At 38.0% G+C, this 16855-nt stretch overlaps 1 pseudogene; it reads left to right on the plus strand.

Annotated features, from left to right (window-relative positions):
- The first annotated feature begins 4067 nt into the window (after positions 1-4067).
- LOC102468755 (uncharacterized protein C9orf85 homolog pseudogene) lies at positions 4068-4531 on the plus strand (annotated as a pseudogene).
- Positions 4532-16855: the final 12324 nt, after the last annotated feature.

A 16855-nucleotide genomic window follows, 5' to 3' on the forward strand; every position in this document is an offset into this window, starting at 1 on the left:
TATTGCCCTCTCTTTAAATTGTAGAAGAGGGGAAAAAAAAAAACTTTTGCCTTCAATATTTCAACTAGAAATCAAAGTCAAGGGAATTTGCAGAAAGTATAAGTAGTCCTTAGTCGGCCTTCATTTTAAAGTAAGAAACCCACCAAAAGTAAAAGCAAAACTAACAAATCCCACTGCAATGTTTGGTAGCCTTCAAGAAGGCATGAGGAGAACCAGATGTCTCCCTAGGTATAGCTCACATTCCCCCCATGAACTTCTAAAACCAAAGTCTTCAAACAGGAGGCCAGGTACACCCCAGTGGAAGGCACTTAGATTGCATAGTGATTAGTAAAAAGCTTTCAAGTGTAAAAGATAAAAATATGGATTCAAGTGAGAAGAGAAATGATGTTAAGTTTCAACTATAAGAGAAAAGCTTTTGCATGTATTTTTTAAAGTGGATGATAATGAGTAACAATTTGCTCTTTTATTTAGATTTTACAGAACATATTTAAGAGAATGATGTAGCAACTTCTTTTAGTTTTAAGGTAATCAATACCTAAACCCGCAAAGGTTATTTATAAGGGAACTTCAACAAGTTCACAGAAAATAGAATTAAAGTATGCATTTATTTTGGTACAAAAATGTTTTAAAATTCATGCATAGATTTTTTTCCTAATACTCATTTCCCACGAACTTTTTTTTTTTTTGAGAGGTTTTCGCTATAGGGCGCGTGTGCGCGCCAGACAGACAGAGAGAGACATAGAGACAGAAAGCGAGAAATCACCCCCTAGAGGGGATGGTCACGCTGCAATCACTTCTCCTCCATTCTCCTCTCAGGATCTTGGGCACGCACGCACATGCGCCCGGCGTGAGTTTTAAGCCACCGAGTCCGGGACACGAACCACGGTTAACTACGTGGGAGTCCAGCAACATAGCCATTATGCTAACTGCTGGTTCCCCCACAAACTTTTTGAAGCCTCCTCATATTCTCTCCTAAACGGCTCTGGTTGAGAGCAAGCCATGTCAGGGCATCACACCTATTTTCCTTCCTCACCTCCTTGCACAATTGTACTTTACCCTTTTTTATTTTTAAGGTTTTTGACATAGGGCATGTGCGCTCCCCAGAAAGATACAGAGAGAGGAAAAGTAAGAAATCAACCCCCAGGAGAATGGCTATACCACAATACTTTCTCCTCCATTCTCCTCTTGGGAGTTTGGGCATGCACTCGCATATTTTTGTGTTATTTTCAAGCCGCTGGGTCTGGGACTTAAACTGCTGTCAGTCATGTGGGAATCCAGTGCCTTAACCACTACACCACTGCCGGCCCTAGCACTTTACCCTCTTCACAGAAGAATGGCAGACCTTTTGCTCATTCTGAATCTTTCTGTGCTTCATTTTGTTTGGCCTCAATGTCTGCAATTTTTGAGGTGGCAGAGAGACAATTGGAGGTGGTGTCCACTAGGTCTCTACTAATGAAGACACGGGTCAGCTTCTCAACAGGGTATTTTGCATGTCTCTAAACTGGTGAAAAGTTTCACAGTGACCTTTGACAGCTCAACATTACGTCTTGGGTAGAAGGAACACGTATCCAGGATACATTTCCTTGGCAGTGTATTTGAGATCATAAAAGAAGCATTTCAGGGACCAGCAGTTAGCATAATGGCTATGTCGCTGCACTCCCCGTAGTCGACCGCAGTTCGCATCCTGGACCTGGTGGCTTAAACTCATGCCGGGTGTGTGTGTGTGTGTATGTGTGCCCAAGATCCTGAGAGGAGAATGGAGGAGAAGGGATTGTGGCATGGCCATCCCCCCTGGGGGGTGATTTCTCACTTTCTCTCTCTCTCTCTCTCTCTCTCTCTCTCTCTGTCTGGCGAACGCACGCACCCTATAGCAAAAACCTCTAAAAAAAAATTAAAAATTTTTTTAAAAAGCAGCATTTCATTACTTGTCCAAAAACATATTGGAGAAACAGTGAAATGGAAGTATATTCATATGTCCCCTCTACAAGTATTTCAGCTTGCTCTCAACCATTACCCTGACCACATACATAATCCTCCAATGTGCTCATTTAATCTAAATGAACTCAATAGGAAGATATGAATTCTAATGTTATAAGTTGCTATAAGAATACTCAATATAGCTTTTTAAAGTACTATACCAGTAACTTCTCTTCCTTTAACATTAATTTTTCTTGACTCTCAGGTCATCAAGCAAATGCGATATTTATCCACAGACATATAAACTAAGAGACACAATTTCAATAAAAATTTACCTTTTTTTTTCCAGGTTTATCTTTTTTTTTTTTTTTGTGGGGTGTGGTTTGCCATAGAATTCATGCACTCACTAGAGAGACAGAGAAAGGGAAAGTGAGAAATCACCCCTCATGGGGAATGGCCACACCACAGTCACTTCTCTTCCATTCTTCTCTCAAGATTTTAGGCACACACGCAAAATGTTCCTGATGAGAATCTCAAGTTACCAGGTCCAGAGTGTGACCATGGTTGGCCATGTGGGAATCCAACCACCATGGCACTTGCTGGTCCCCTCCAAAATTTACTTTATATATTTAAATATCAAAACTTGAGCAGTATCTATGCTGATGTTTTGGTTAATTATGCACCAAAAATAGGGTAATGATAACATAATCCAAAGGATATTTTTAGTATCTACCTTAAAATATTTACCATTTTCAAAATTTAAGCAAAATATATTTTATTATTTATTAGCTCATTTAAAAATAACAACAGGGCCAGCCTGTGGTGTAAAGATTAAGGTAGCCAGATCCCACATACCAGACTGTGCAGTTCACAGTTCAGGTCTAGGATCCAACAAGCATGTACACACAGGCTCAAAATCCCAGAAAGAGAGGTGGAGGGGAAACACATTCTTAAGTGCAGTTATTTTGGGTTTTTTTTCCCCTCAACTATGTGGCAGAGGAGTATGCACTGGCTAATAACTAGTATGGTTGATTGCCACTGTCTTGGTTCATGTTAAAGTGCTCACAGTTTTATCCACCACTGCTTTTGCATCATTGATATATTGTGTTGATGGGAAAGTCATGAGTCATTTTTCTATGCAAAAAATGTGTCATGACTTTCCTGACAACCTAATAAATACCAACCCAATGAAACAGGGCAACCAATTGCTCATTACCATTATAAAAATAGCATTTACTGGGGCCAGCAGGTGGCGTGGTGGTTAAGGCGTTGGACACGCCAACCTAGCCAACTACGGTTTGAGTCCCGGACCTGGTGGACTGTTTTCTCACTTTCCTTCTCTCTGTGTCTGTCTTTCTCTGATCAAATGGAAATAAGTGAAGGAATAAATAAAATTAAATAAATAATTCATAAAAAGAAAAAAAAAAAGCATTCACCTAGCAGAAACCTTGAAGAATCTCAGGGATCCATCAACTGCATTTCAAGAACTATTGAGCTAAGCTATATTATTTTTAGAAGTTTTTAAATTTAATTAAACCTAATCTTATTTTTGACAAATTGTAAACATATATAAATTTATAGGATACATAGTGATGTTATTATTGAATAAAGCTAATTAACATATCCATCACCTTAAATACTCCTCTGATCTAATTACATCTTTGTATTTGTATTTAACCAAATTCCCTTCCATCCCTCAGCTTCTGGTAACCACCAAGCTACTCTCTACTGATTCAATTATTCTAGATTGCACAGTTAAATAAAAATATGTGGTATTTGTCTTCCTATACTTGGCTTATTTCACTTATGCTATAATATCCTCCAGGTAATCATGTTGCTGCAAATGACAGAATTTCCTCTTTTCAAGGCTGAATAGTACTCCATTGTGTATATTTTATCACACTTTCTTTAGCCACTCATTCACTGACAGATACATCTTGTCTATTGTAAATAATACTGCAATAAATGTGGGAGTATAGTGATCTCTCAGATATACTGATTTAAAGTCCTTAGGATATATTCCCAAAAGTGGGATTGCTGGAAAAGGCTGATATTTTTATTTCACTGCATAAATTTAAAATATCCCAATCCATTGGTCTATCCTGCATCTTTTCCCCTGAAAACCACATGAGGTGGTTGTGACTTTAGTGATGAGCTCCCAGAAAGGCAACATGGCTCATTCCAGGCCTCAGAAGCACCAGAATATATTTAGCTTCAAAAATGACAAGTTTGATAAAAGTGTTCATACCAAGAAAATTAATACAAAACTTCATGATGGAGTATGTCAGCAATGTAAAGCAAGTTCTTGAATGGCATGTAAAATACAGCAAATATAAAGCCATTATCAAAACAAAAAAAATGTGTTAAATGCTTACAGAAGACAGTGAAGGCCTCTTACCTTATAATGTGTAGACCATGTGCCTGTGAACTTGAAGTCTGTGCAAAATATGGAAAGAAAGAAATTGTTATTCCGATTAATAAAGAACCAGAAAAGACAGAAAATAATCCAAGTCCCAACTGGAGAAGAAGTTGCAGAAGAAATGAAGAAAGTGATGATGATTTAGAGTTTGATATTGCTCTAGATGACACAGAAGATGATAATCCAGTGGATTAATATAAATATATTAAAAGTCAGTTTGAGAACATGAAAAAAAATATTCCAACCCATTTATTTTATAGGTTTTGCATTTCATTTATCTGAAATCAATAGTATTCTTTTTTGGATGAATACAAAATGATATTGCAGTTTTCAACCTAAAAACTATGTAATAGAGTACTGGGTTTTCCAAAGGTCTCTTTGGCAAAATATAAGCCAAATTTTTAGACCTATTGTTCCTAAATCCAAGCAAGCAAAGGAAACTATGGGGATAGAGTCACATTGATTTTACTCTTGCTTTTCTCTTTTTAAAAGAATTATCTTTAAATTTTTATTTATTATTATTATTATTTTAAATTTGCTATAGGGCATGCGTGCTCACCAGAGAGAGAGAGAGAAAGCAAGCCACCCGGTCCAGGACTAAAATCGCAGTTGGCCACGTAGGAGTCCAGCACCTTAACCACCACACCATCTGCTAGCCCTCTTGCCTGGCTTTTACAACAGTGATAGTTTGCCAACAACAGAAAAGTTCATCACAGTTCAATAATACTTAAGTATCTTTGTCTTCAACTTTTCTTACACTTTCAACCTAAAACTTTATTATGTTCATTAATTTTATATTTTACCTCTTTTTCTCCTTACATACACATAAAGTTTGTTCTTCCTTTTTTCCTTCCTTCCTTCCTTCCTTCCTTCCTTCCTTCCTTCCTTCCTTCCTTCCTTCCTTCCTTTCTTTTTAATTGACTAAGAGACAGAACAAAGGAAAAGGCACCCCTTCCATGCCACAATCCCCTATCCTCCATTTCTCTATCTTATTGGGATTTGGGGTGTACACACACATGTACTCAACGTGTCTTTCAAGCTGCCAGGGCCAAGATTCAGCATGTAGTGGTCCATGTGGGATCCAGTTCCCCTAAACATTAGGTCACAGGGCGGGCTCTAGATTTCTTTTTCTAATTGACCGAGGGCACATGTGCTCATCAGAAAGAAAGAAAGAGAGCATGGGAGAAAGAGAGAAAGTACTCTACAAAGGGGAATGGTCATGCCACAATCCCTTCCCCTCCATTTTTTCATCCTGTCATGATTTGGGGCTCACAAGCACACTCAATCAGTGTGTTCCTTTAGCTACCAGTGTTGGAATTTGAACCGCATAGTCAGCCATGCAAGATCTGGCTCCCTCAACTATTAGGCTATTGGGCTGTCCCTCAAAAACTTGAGTTTTTAAGCATGACTTAATAAGAATTTGAATCATCTTAAAATGTAAACCATAACCACTTCGAATTTTATTTTTATTATAAAATAAAGAATCGATAGTATATCACTTCAAACTTTTTGGTAAGACATGACTTTGTTCATTATGATCTTGTAGCATCAAAGGGGTTGAGAATCAAAGTAATAATAAAAATAATCGTTTACATATTTTTATGAAGGAATATTCAGCAATTTCATAATTTAACTTATCTGGTTCATGAAAAATCTTGTTTGCAGAGAAATCACAACACATGTGGGTCCTAGCAAGTCAAGGTTATGGAAAAATTCCAGTTCTGAGGATGAGCTCTCTCTTTATGGTGTAGATTACATTCATGAATTCTAAAGATTCATTTAGCCAGATTTGAGCATGGTGTACCTAAACTAAGAAACATATCTTCCTTGGGACCAGCAGTTGGCTTAATGGCTATGTCACTGGACTCCCATGTAGTTAACTGCAGTTCAAGTTCCAGAACCGGGGGCTTAAACTCACGCCAGGCACGTGTGCATACATGCCCAAGATCCCAAGAGGAGAATGGAAGAGAAGGGATTGTGGCATGGCCATCCCACCTCCTGGGAGGTGATTTCTCACTTTCTGTCTCTCTGTCTTTCTCTGTATTTCTGTGAGTGCACGTGCCCTATAGTAAAAAAAATAAAAAAAAAAAAAAAAAGACCACAATCTTCCTCAAAGGAGAATATCGGTGGATAAGCCTTAAATTCTACATAAACTTTCAAAATATACTGATGTTGAGATGTTAAAAAATTAATAAGATTATAAGAAACTAAAAAATCCTCACTAGACTTAATATATCAGAAATTCACTCAAGGATCAGAAGACTTAATTTCCCTTTTTTTACTGAGCTTTAAATTATTTTTAAAGTTTTTACCATAGGGTGCATGAGCTCACTGGTGAGAAACAGAGAGAGTCGCTGAGAGAGAAAGTGAGAAATTACCCCCACCCACCTCAAGGCGGATGGCCATGCCACAATTCTTTTCCGCCATACTCCTGGGATTTGGGGCATGCAGGTCCAGCATGAGTTACAAACCACCCAAGGCGGATGGCCATGCCACAATTCTTTTCCGCCATTCTCCTGGGATTTGGGGCATGCAGGCACACAAGTCCAGCATGAGTTGCAAACCACCACGTCCAGGACCCAAACTGCATTGGGCCATGTGGGAATTCAGCACTTTAACCACTATGCCACCTGCTATCATCAAATTTTAATTTTTTATCCACAACAGTTTTATTTAAAATTTGGTGGTTAAGAGCACTGGACTCCCACGTGGCCAACCACGGTTCAAGTCCTGGACCTGGTGGCTTACTTTCTTGCTCTCTCTCTCTCTTTCACCCTGTCCCTCTCTGGTCAAATTAAAATATATAAATAAATAAACTTAAAATAATTCTTTAAAAATAAAATAAAATAAAAGTAATGATTTTCCTCCAATGGGTTGGCATTAAAATCAATCAGATTTAACATTTTCTTTCTTTCTTTTTTAACAGAACTCAAAATCTAGCAGATTATATAAAAGATAAAATATATGATACCATCTCAACATCTTCCTCTTCTTTTTCTGTAGAACTGCCTTTACAAAGAATAATTAATAATATATTCATTTGAGATGGTCTAAGTATTAAACTATACAAAATTCTACTGACACTCAATATTCCAGTCATTAAAAACAGTTGAACTTGGGACCAGCAGATGGCGTAATGATTACGTCACTAGACTCCCAAATAGCTGACTACAGCTTTAATCCCGGACCTGCAGGCTTGAAACTCATGCTGGGTGAGTGTGTGTGCATGCCCAAGATCCAGAAAGGAGAACAGAGGAGAAGAGACTGCGGTGTGGCCATCCCCCCATGGTGGTGACTTCTCAATTCCTGTCTCTCTGCTGAACACAAGTGTCCTATAGCAAAAATCTCTCTAAAAAATAAAAAGTTAAATTTGTATGAAGATGTATAATCTTTGTTGTATTGAATCATTGGAAGTCATGATACAGTTTTGCATAGGAAAACAGAAAAATACGTCATGACTTTTCTGACCACCCAATATATTTGATCCCTCAAGTTCAGCTGTTTCAAAATTAGAGTTATTCTTTTTGGATACACCCTCCCCCATCAAAAGAAAGATAGTTTAGAAAGCAAGAGAGAATTCTGAGGTGTGTATTAAGGGAAGACGTTTCTATCCCTGCAATATGTCTTAAAAAAAAAAAAAAAAAAAAAAAAAGACCGATGATAATACATATGGCGCACATATATGGAAAAAAAAAAAACTAATGGATATATTTTTGGTTTTACATGAAAAGTATTATACAAATAGAGGATAGTATATTGATTTCCATATCCCTGGGATAATTTTGTTGACTATAAGGGTAATTCACTAACTGGGCCTGTTGGATTGGCCCTGTAGCCTAGTTTTTAAGGGAGTCGGATCCCACATGGCTGACTTCACAGTTCAAATCCAGGACCCAGCTGTGTGAAAAACCTGTCAGGCTTGGAACCAGCAGATGGTGTAATGGCTATGTTGCTGGACTCCCATGTAGTCGACCGCCGTTTGAGTACCGGACCCCGTGGCTTAAACTCACACCAGGTACATGTGCATGCATGCCCAAGATCCTGAGAGGAGAATGGAGGAGAAGGGACTGAGGTGTAGGCATCACCCTAGGGCAGGTGATTTCTTGCTTTTTGTCTCTCTGTCTCTCTCTGTTTCTCTCTGTCTTTCTGGTGAGTGCATGCACCCTATAGCAAAAACCTCTCAAAAAAAAAAAAAAACAAAAAAAACCTATCAGGCTCATGTGTGTGCATGCCTGACAGGAGTAAACAATGAAGGAGAAGGGATTACAGCATGACCACACCAATTAGGATGCTTTCTCACCCTCCTCTCTGTGTCTCTATCTCTCTGGTAACTAAATATATATACATAATCTGGGCCTATTAATTATTGTCTTCTCATTTCCTTTTATTTCAGGGTTTTGTTTTGGGTTTTTGTTTGTTTTTTTGTGGTGTTTTTTTGTTTTTGTTTTTGTTTTGTTTTGTTTTGTTTTGCCATAGGATACATGTGTTAGAGAGAAAGTGAGAAATTGTGGTCATGCCACAATCCCTTCTCCGTTCTCCTTTAGGGATTTGGGGCATGCCTGTACACACACCCCAGTATGTTTCTCAAGATGACAGTTCTAGGACCTGAACTGCAGAATCACTCATGTGGGGTCCATTAGCTCAACCACCATGCCACTTGCTGAGTTATGATTTCCTTTTTTCATACTCTAGTCTCTCAAAACTATGTAAAAAAATGATTACAAAGAAAACGATTACTAGATGATTACTAATGATTACTAAAACAAAGTTCACCAGGACATTAACAGACATTTCTACTGCATAATGAGATTATGAGTAGTTTTTCCTTGATTTTTTTCAAATTTAAAATAATGAATATGCATCTCTTTTATAACCAGAAAAAATTACTAGCACTTGTTTGTATTTTTTCTACTTCAGGGAATACAATAACAAATTCTCCCACAAGATAAAAACACCACTCGCCTAACTTTCCACCATCTCATTTTGCTGACATCCTCATCCCAACTAGCCCAGATCCTCAGGGTGGCCTCCAGGGTCCACAGTGAGCACTGGTCCTAGTCCATATGCTGAGCACTCCCACACAGTGGTAAGACCAGGGCTGTGTACTGACAAAAATTCAGAAATGCCCTTCGGTCAGGATCAGGACAGGTACTTGGAGCCTTACAGACTACCAACCAAACAGCTCAACAAGGGTTTTTGACAGACCTGTCCTTCCCCTTTGCATGCCTGCAGAAGGCTTTCTTTCATGTATGAATATGCAGAGTCCTCAACTTTCCCTTCAGGGCAGGAACTCTAAATCAATATTCAATTACTTATGACTTTCAATTTTTAATTAACATGTGTCTCAACTGGATGGTTGCATGGTCCTTTGTACTTTGAGAAGTCATTATCAAGAGTGTTATTTTTCTGCTCCCTTAAAGATATGTATTTAATTATTTATTACATGTATGGTTTACATTGTGTCAAACCTCCAGGCATCCAGGAGGAGAAATTATTTAGCAGATTAGAAACCACTGCTAAACATATTTTATGGCTGTGTTAACTGAAGCATAACCAGGTAAAAATACAAATACTTAATACATACAAAAAGAGTGAGAAGTCACACAGACACACACAGAGTATATTCTGAAACTGTATGAAGATTGATGCAGCGTCTTCAAGAAAGATTGGGTTTTTGAGACACCAGAGTAAATTTTTCACTCTTAGAAATAGTTGAATGTCTTTAAGATGCAATGTACCCTTTATAAGCCAAAAATGCAACTTTTAAATAACCTGACAGAAAACTGCAAGAGCAGAACAAATGTGATTTTTCACCTCTGAAACTAGCAAGCAAAAGTATTGTTGGTAGTGACAAAATATCTACCTTTTTTTCCTTTTCTATTTTATTTTATACTTTCTTACTTATGTTTAATTGTTGTACATCTTGGTGGGTACAACATGGATTTTTCAAAGTATGCATGCAGTGTGTGACAATCAAGTCAAAATAATACCATATTCATCATTTTCAATAAAGAATACATTTTATATGTGTGTATAGATACAGATGATATAGATATAGATATATAGATATAGATATATAGATATAGATAGCTATTTGGCCAGTACCTGGATTTCTGTATCTGTTGAAAGTTTTTATCCTACTCCCTCTTATCCCCCTCATCTCCCACCCCCAACGCAGGGTCTGGTATCTACGGCTGTCCTCTCTTCTATGTCTTCGAATCTTTCCATTTCTACCACGGAGTGCAGACATTCAGTAAATATTGAGTGAGGACATACAGTGTTTGTTTTTCACAGTCTGGCTTACTTTCAGGTAGCATTACATTTTCTATATTCAACCACTTTGTATCCAATGACAGGAACATCTGCCTTATAACAAGCAGATTGTTATCAGCCAAACATGCTAAGAGCCTCTATAAATGTTATCTTATTTCATCTTTACAGTCTTCCAGGAAAGGAGGCATCATTATCTTTATTCTACAGGCAGGGGAATTAAGGCTTAGAAAGTGTCGTGCCCAGGATCATCCAGGTAGTAAGTGGTAAGAATGGCGATTCAATACAGGTGTGTTGTAGTCCAAAATCAATGTTCTTTCTAAAGCCTGCCCACACCTGTAGGTCCAATAATGGATTTAGGATTAAAAATGCAGGTTTATTTCCCCCCTCATCCCACTGTAGTATGCATTTACAGAATATTTGTGTGGCCAACATTTATCATAACAACATATGGTAAGCAACTGGCCTAACTGCATTGATATAGATGGGTGTGTGTGGGGGGAGTGGGGGTGGCAGGGGTGAGCTCCAGTTTCTCTTTATGTTTATATTTCACAAAAACATCTATGTGAAGAACAAGGCCTCACCACATCCACGCTGAAGGAATTCTTAATGTTAATTCTTTCTGTCATTTGAAAATGGCTTTTGTGATTGCCAAAATGTCCGCACGCATTTGTTTCTAAATCATGGAAAGATTGTGAAGGAAGTTAAATAGCAAATTAAGCAAGAGGCGAACACAACAGCCTCTAAACCGGCGGCCTTGATTCAGAACAAATTATTTCACTGTGAGCAAGTGTTACCTCGCCCTTCTTCCCGCAGTTGTTCTTTGTTTGGTACACTCTGCTCAGCTCCAACAAAGGGAAATTGGTACGAAGATAATTAGATCTTTGTAAAAATGACCCAGCAATAGCATCTTTAAAACCACCTGCATCTTTCCAGCAAATGAAATAATACATAAATATAAATGTTTCATGTGGCTATCAAACATTGATAATAAAGGTTTTAATATTTATTGTTACCTTTGGCCAATGCCTGGGTTCACGCTTTCTCAGGGGCAGCGCAGTGAGGTGAGGATCGCCTTTGGGTAGGACTGATTGGGATGCTGTCAGTATTCGAATATCCCTGTGGAAAACAGAGCTTGGGCACAGCATCCTTAATCTTCTTAACATTCCCTCCTCTGCATTCATCTGTAATCAGCTTTCTCTCAAATTCTAATAGATTCTTCTCCTTCTTTTTAAATCTAAGGCTCTGTGCTTCTCACAATCGGGGATATTTAAATGATCCTAAACCCCTCTGTAGTCTCCAGGAAGGGTTTTCTGGCTGTGCCCTAGAGATTTCATTGCCCTAACATTAGTAGTGACTCCAGGCCAAACGTTTTCCTGTGAACATCAAAGTATTTTGAGCAGTTATCCGGACACCTTGTGGATGTGAAGTTCAAGTTTTGTTATCGGTGTCTCCTCTGGCTGCTGCTATCTGAAGCAAAGTGGGGCAGGGACATCTCACCCAAAGTTGGACTGGCTGCAGGCTCACAAAGGACTTCTCGGCTCGTTACTGCGGCTGACCCTGTGCTGGGCACAGCTCTGAATGCTTCGCTTTCCAAGTAGGAATGCACTCCTCACAGGGGCCATATATGGTCAGTACAAATCATTATCCCCCTTCTAGAGATGGTAAAACTGAGGCACAGAAATATTAAACTTGTTCAAAGGTGACATATCTAGGCCCAGTCCATGTGACACATGATAAGGCAAGCGTCTTACAAGTTGGAAGCCACATGGCCAACTGGGTTTGGATTCCCCAGTAAGCTTGAAAACACAGGATTCACTGGTGCCCAAGATCTTGAGAAGCTGGAGGGCTAGGGAAAGGGGACTGTGTGTGATGAGACTCTCTCTCTCTCTCATTCTCTCTCCATTATGCACACTTGCTAGCATTTTAAAACAATAAAATTTTATTAAAAAAATTAATAAATGACAGCACTGGGACTTGAACCCAGCCAATCAGGCTCCAAAACTAGGGTTTTCAAGCATACTGCTAGGCCATCCTGGCACCTGAGCTGAAAAGCCGGAAGAAAAAGGGGCTTCCCATCTTGCTGTCATGTCTCCTCAGCATAACCTATTGCCACCTTACTCACTATAACATTTTTTTAAATAATTATTTATTTTTATTTTATTTTTTCATTTTTTTAAAAAAATTTGACCAGAGAGAGAGGAAAAGTAAGAAAGCAAGCTACCAGGTCCAGGACTGGTGCTACGGTTGGCCATATGGGAGTCCAGTGTCTTAACCAGCATACCACCTGCCGGCCCCATTGTGACAACACTTTATCTTACCACAGTGAGCGTGTAGCACACAGGTCTGAGCTGCACCTCTCGCCCACCTCTGCCACACTAAGTCCCTGAACTGGATTCCCACTGAGCAGCTCATCTCATGTTCGTCTTGCAGGCGGTGATTGGACTCACTCTTCACCTTTCACTCCCTCTTCACCCCTTCCTGGCCATAAATGTTCTTTTACAAGAATCTTTTACATTAAAACTGTTTACAAGCAATTACCACCCAATGCCCTCTTCATACATGGAAGAAGTCATTGTCTTTCTTCTGTAGACTAGCATAGACCATCCTATGAGTCTCCTCTAACAGTATTTTTTGCCTTGTATCAGAAGTATTCAGGTTCACACTATTTCCCCTTCTAGTTGGATAAACAGAGGGAACATCCTTCCCTCCCCGCCCCCCCCCCACCTCTGTCTCTCCCAGAGCACCTTCGCTGCCTGGGTACCATCTCTTCCTTCTTTCCTAAACTCAGCAACAACCAGAGCAAAAGGGCATGCTTTCCAGCAACTAACAAGGAACTATATTTCCAACTATATTTTGTACTACAAAATTCAACTTTGTGAAATACTGCCCCAATTTGTTTTCAAAAAATATTTCCTTTAAAGTAATGCGTATTGTTCTTTGACACCAGTGGAATTGCAAAGGATAATGTAGTGTCATGATACCTTCTGTTACACCCCAATGGTGTTTGATTTATAGACACAATAACACTAGCAAAAACATCTGTCACAATGACATCGATCGGTTCTGCGACTGGCTGAGGTTAAGCCATAGAGAGGGACCATCAAGAGGGAGAAGGTAGGGAAGCTCCTTGCTCCTAATAGAAATTTTGTTTCATGGCTTCTAGTGTGGAGAGCCACTCCAGACAGATATTTATATTGTACAAAGACAATGTGGATTAATTGAAATGTTCCTTTGGTCTCATTAGGCACCATGATTGCACCACCTTAGCTAAATTTCAGGAGTTTCATGCAATTCCCAACCTCCTCTCTAAGGAATTAGAAAGCTATTAACTCATTGACTGATTAAGTTATCCAAAACAATCAAAGCAATTGTGTGTAGATGGTTTCAGCTATTCAGGAGTCTCCAGTTTTGTGAATTGTTTTGTCTTCAAATGTCTTGTTTCACTATCAACAAGATACTAAAATCTTTTTCTCTGTGCATAGTTGGCACCAACAGGGAAAGAATCAATTTAGTCAAAAATTATTATAGTCACAGATTGCCAAGAGGTTGGAGAGACCTTAGACATTATTTGTATATCATATAAAATGAAGAAAGCATATACAAGAATAAAGACACTTTTTTAAAGGCACATGTCTCATTAAGTGATAAAACCAGATTAAGAATTCTGGGTACTAGCTTCTACAGAGAGTACATTTTCTTCTAGACATAAAATGCTACTTCCTAGAAGCTCTTCTCAATAATTATTATTGAAGAGTTAAAAAAAAAAAAAAAAACACAGAAATCCAAAATGAGATTTGAAGATGTACATTTTCTTCTAGACATAAAATGCTACTTCCTAGAAGCTCTTCTCAATAATTATTATTGAAGAGTTAAAAAAAAAAAAAACCACAGAAATCCAAAATGAGGTTTGAAGATCTTGTTTTTCTATGCAATGCTAAAGTCACCAAAGGACACAATAACAGATAATTCTGAAATCACAAAAGCCATGTTTCATCTTCTCTCTCTCTCTCGAGCCTACAGATAATGTATGTGAAATAAAATAGCCACAAATAATATCTTCTTAATTTCTTATAATCTCCTTCCATATCATGATATGTCAATGGGAGAAATTTTAGAGAGACACAGGAAAGGAATGAGGAGTCAAGAGACTCAGATCCACCCTAGTGAATGTAGAAGAAAACAACCCCAGAGCTTGTGGGTCTCTCCTCTCTGGTCTGGAAATTTGCTCTGCATATGAGATCCATTTCTCATCTTTTCAACTACTAGGACTTCCCAGCTCATACTTTATGCTACTTCTTTCCCTTGAGCTCACCTAGCACGTGAACCACCTATTCAACAGACAGCACTTTGACGTTCTTGGACACAGATAAAACAATCAATTGAGTAGCTGATTTTGTCACTGTTGAGCCAATTGTATGGCATTTTCTAGGCACAAAGCAAGAATATTTATTTTTCATTTTCTTTGTCCTTTAGGCACCCAAAATAAAGTTGTAGGATGTTGTAAAGGGACGTGAGAAGGAATTCAATAGGTGTATTATTTTTAAAAAAAAAGTTTGGACCAGCAGTTGGTGTAATGGCTATGTCACTGGACTCCCATGTAGTTGACCATGATCTGAGTCCCGGATCCAGTGGCTTAAAATCACACCAGGTGCGTGTGAATGCATGCCCAAGATTCCGAGAGGAGAATGGAGGAAAAGAGATGGCGGCATGACCATCCTCCCAGGGGGTGATTTCTCACTTTCTGTCTCCGTCACTCTTTGTCTTTCTGGCGAGCACACGGGCCCTATAGCAAAAAATAAATCTCTCAAAAAACAAAACAATAACAAAAAAACATTATCTGAGTAAGTAGGACAGTGTCTCATTTATCTCTTTTAATATAAAGACAGCTCTTTTAATTGCATCAAAATAGCTCAGAAATTCTTAGAAATGCATTGGATAATATGATTTCTCCATTGGCTGATCAACACCACACAAGTTGAGTGACGATTCACCCTCCCACCCTCTCCTTGGGATTTCATTGAAGAGGCTACCCTGAAATTTCCAGCCTAGTGCCAAGTAATCTTAAGCTCGTCTATCACTAATCATCATCATCTGTTATCCACTCTCCTCAACCTATCTTTCCCCTGCCTACACCAGTACTCTTAAAGACTTAAGTTTGTCATGACACAAAAACTGCGAATAACATAAAACATGTTCATTTCACAATTCACACTGCTAGCTGTGATTCACATTTTAAAAGAATATTCTAATAAAACCATGACATTGTAATATAGAAGTTTTCTACTTTAGACAAGATATCAGCTATTTACTTTTACTATATTTTATTTTTTAATTTTCTTCAATTTCTTGAAAACAAATGCTCTGTTTTTATAAACCTACTAAAACTTCAAATATGTTTGATGTACTTGCATTTTCAGATTTAATATTAGGGGAATAAACTGAAATGAGAAATTCCATTTTCACTGCTTTGTTTTGTAATTTGCCTCCTTTGTAAGAATGTGCTTTCAAGGAATTTCAATTTTTAAAATGACTACAAGCATTTTGACATAAAAACATATTTTTTATCTCAAAACTAGATTACTTTCCTTGAGTTTAATAGAAGTAACAACCTTGTGAATGTTTAGTAATTTTATACTTTTTATTCATTAAAATTTTTTGTATATTAATAAAAGAAAGTTCCACACAAATCTTCTATGTAAATTTTCTGAATGTACACTTTGAGATCACTTTTTTCTCCATATTTTCATATTTAAAAAATTTTTAATGTGCAACATAAATGTTTTGTTGCCAGAGTCAAGGTATTGACTGAAAAATATTATTCAATTATTTATGGCACTAAAATACAGTTTCTTTATCATTGTTTCCTGAAGGTTAAGACTTTCTCTCCCATCCCCACCTAAGAATAGTGCCTTTCAAAACTTTTACAAATATGTCCTGCATATAAATATAACCTTTAAAATGATATAAGTAGTAAAAAGACAAAAGTCCTGTGAAGTATCCAGTTTTTTAATCAATATATTGAAGCTATAGGATGTTTACATGCTCCTATTCACTTCTGGGAGACCCAGAAGAGAATCCATATCTATTGTACAGGGAGATAGACAAAACAACAGGAGTTTTAGCTACTGGACAGTGATTAAAGAATAATGCAAAAACTTTTATGCAGTTAAAAATCTTCTGGGACTACTTGCTCTTAATGGACAATAACAGGTTCTGAAACATAACCTTTAAAGGTTTTGTACAAAG

This window comes from Tupaia chinensis, unplaced genomic scaffold (assembly GCF_000334495.1).
Source record: "Tupaia chinensis unplaced genomic scaffold, TupChi_1.0 Scaffold000453_1, whole genome shotgun sequence".
NCBI classification, from domain to species: Eukaryota; Metazoa; Chordata; class Mammalia; order Scandentia; family Tupaiidae; genus Tupaia; species Tupaia belangeri.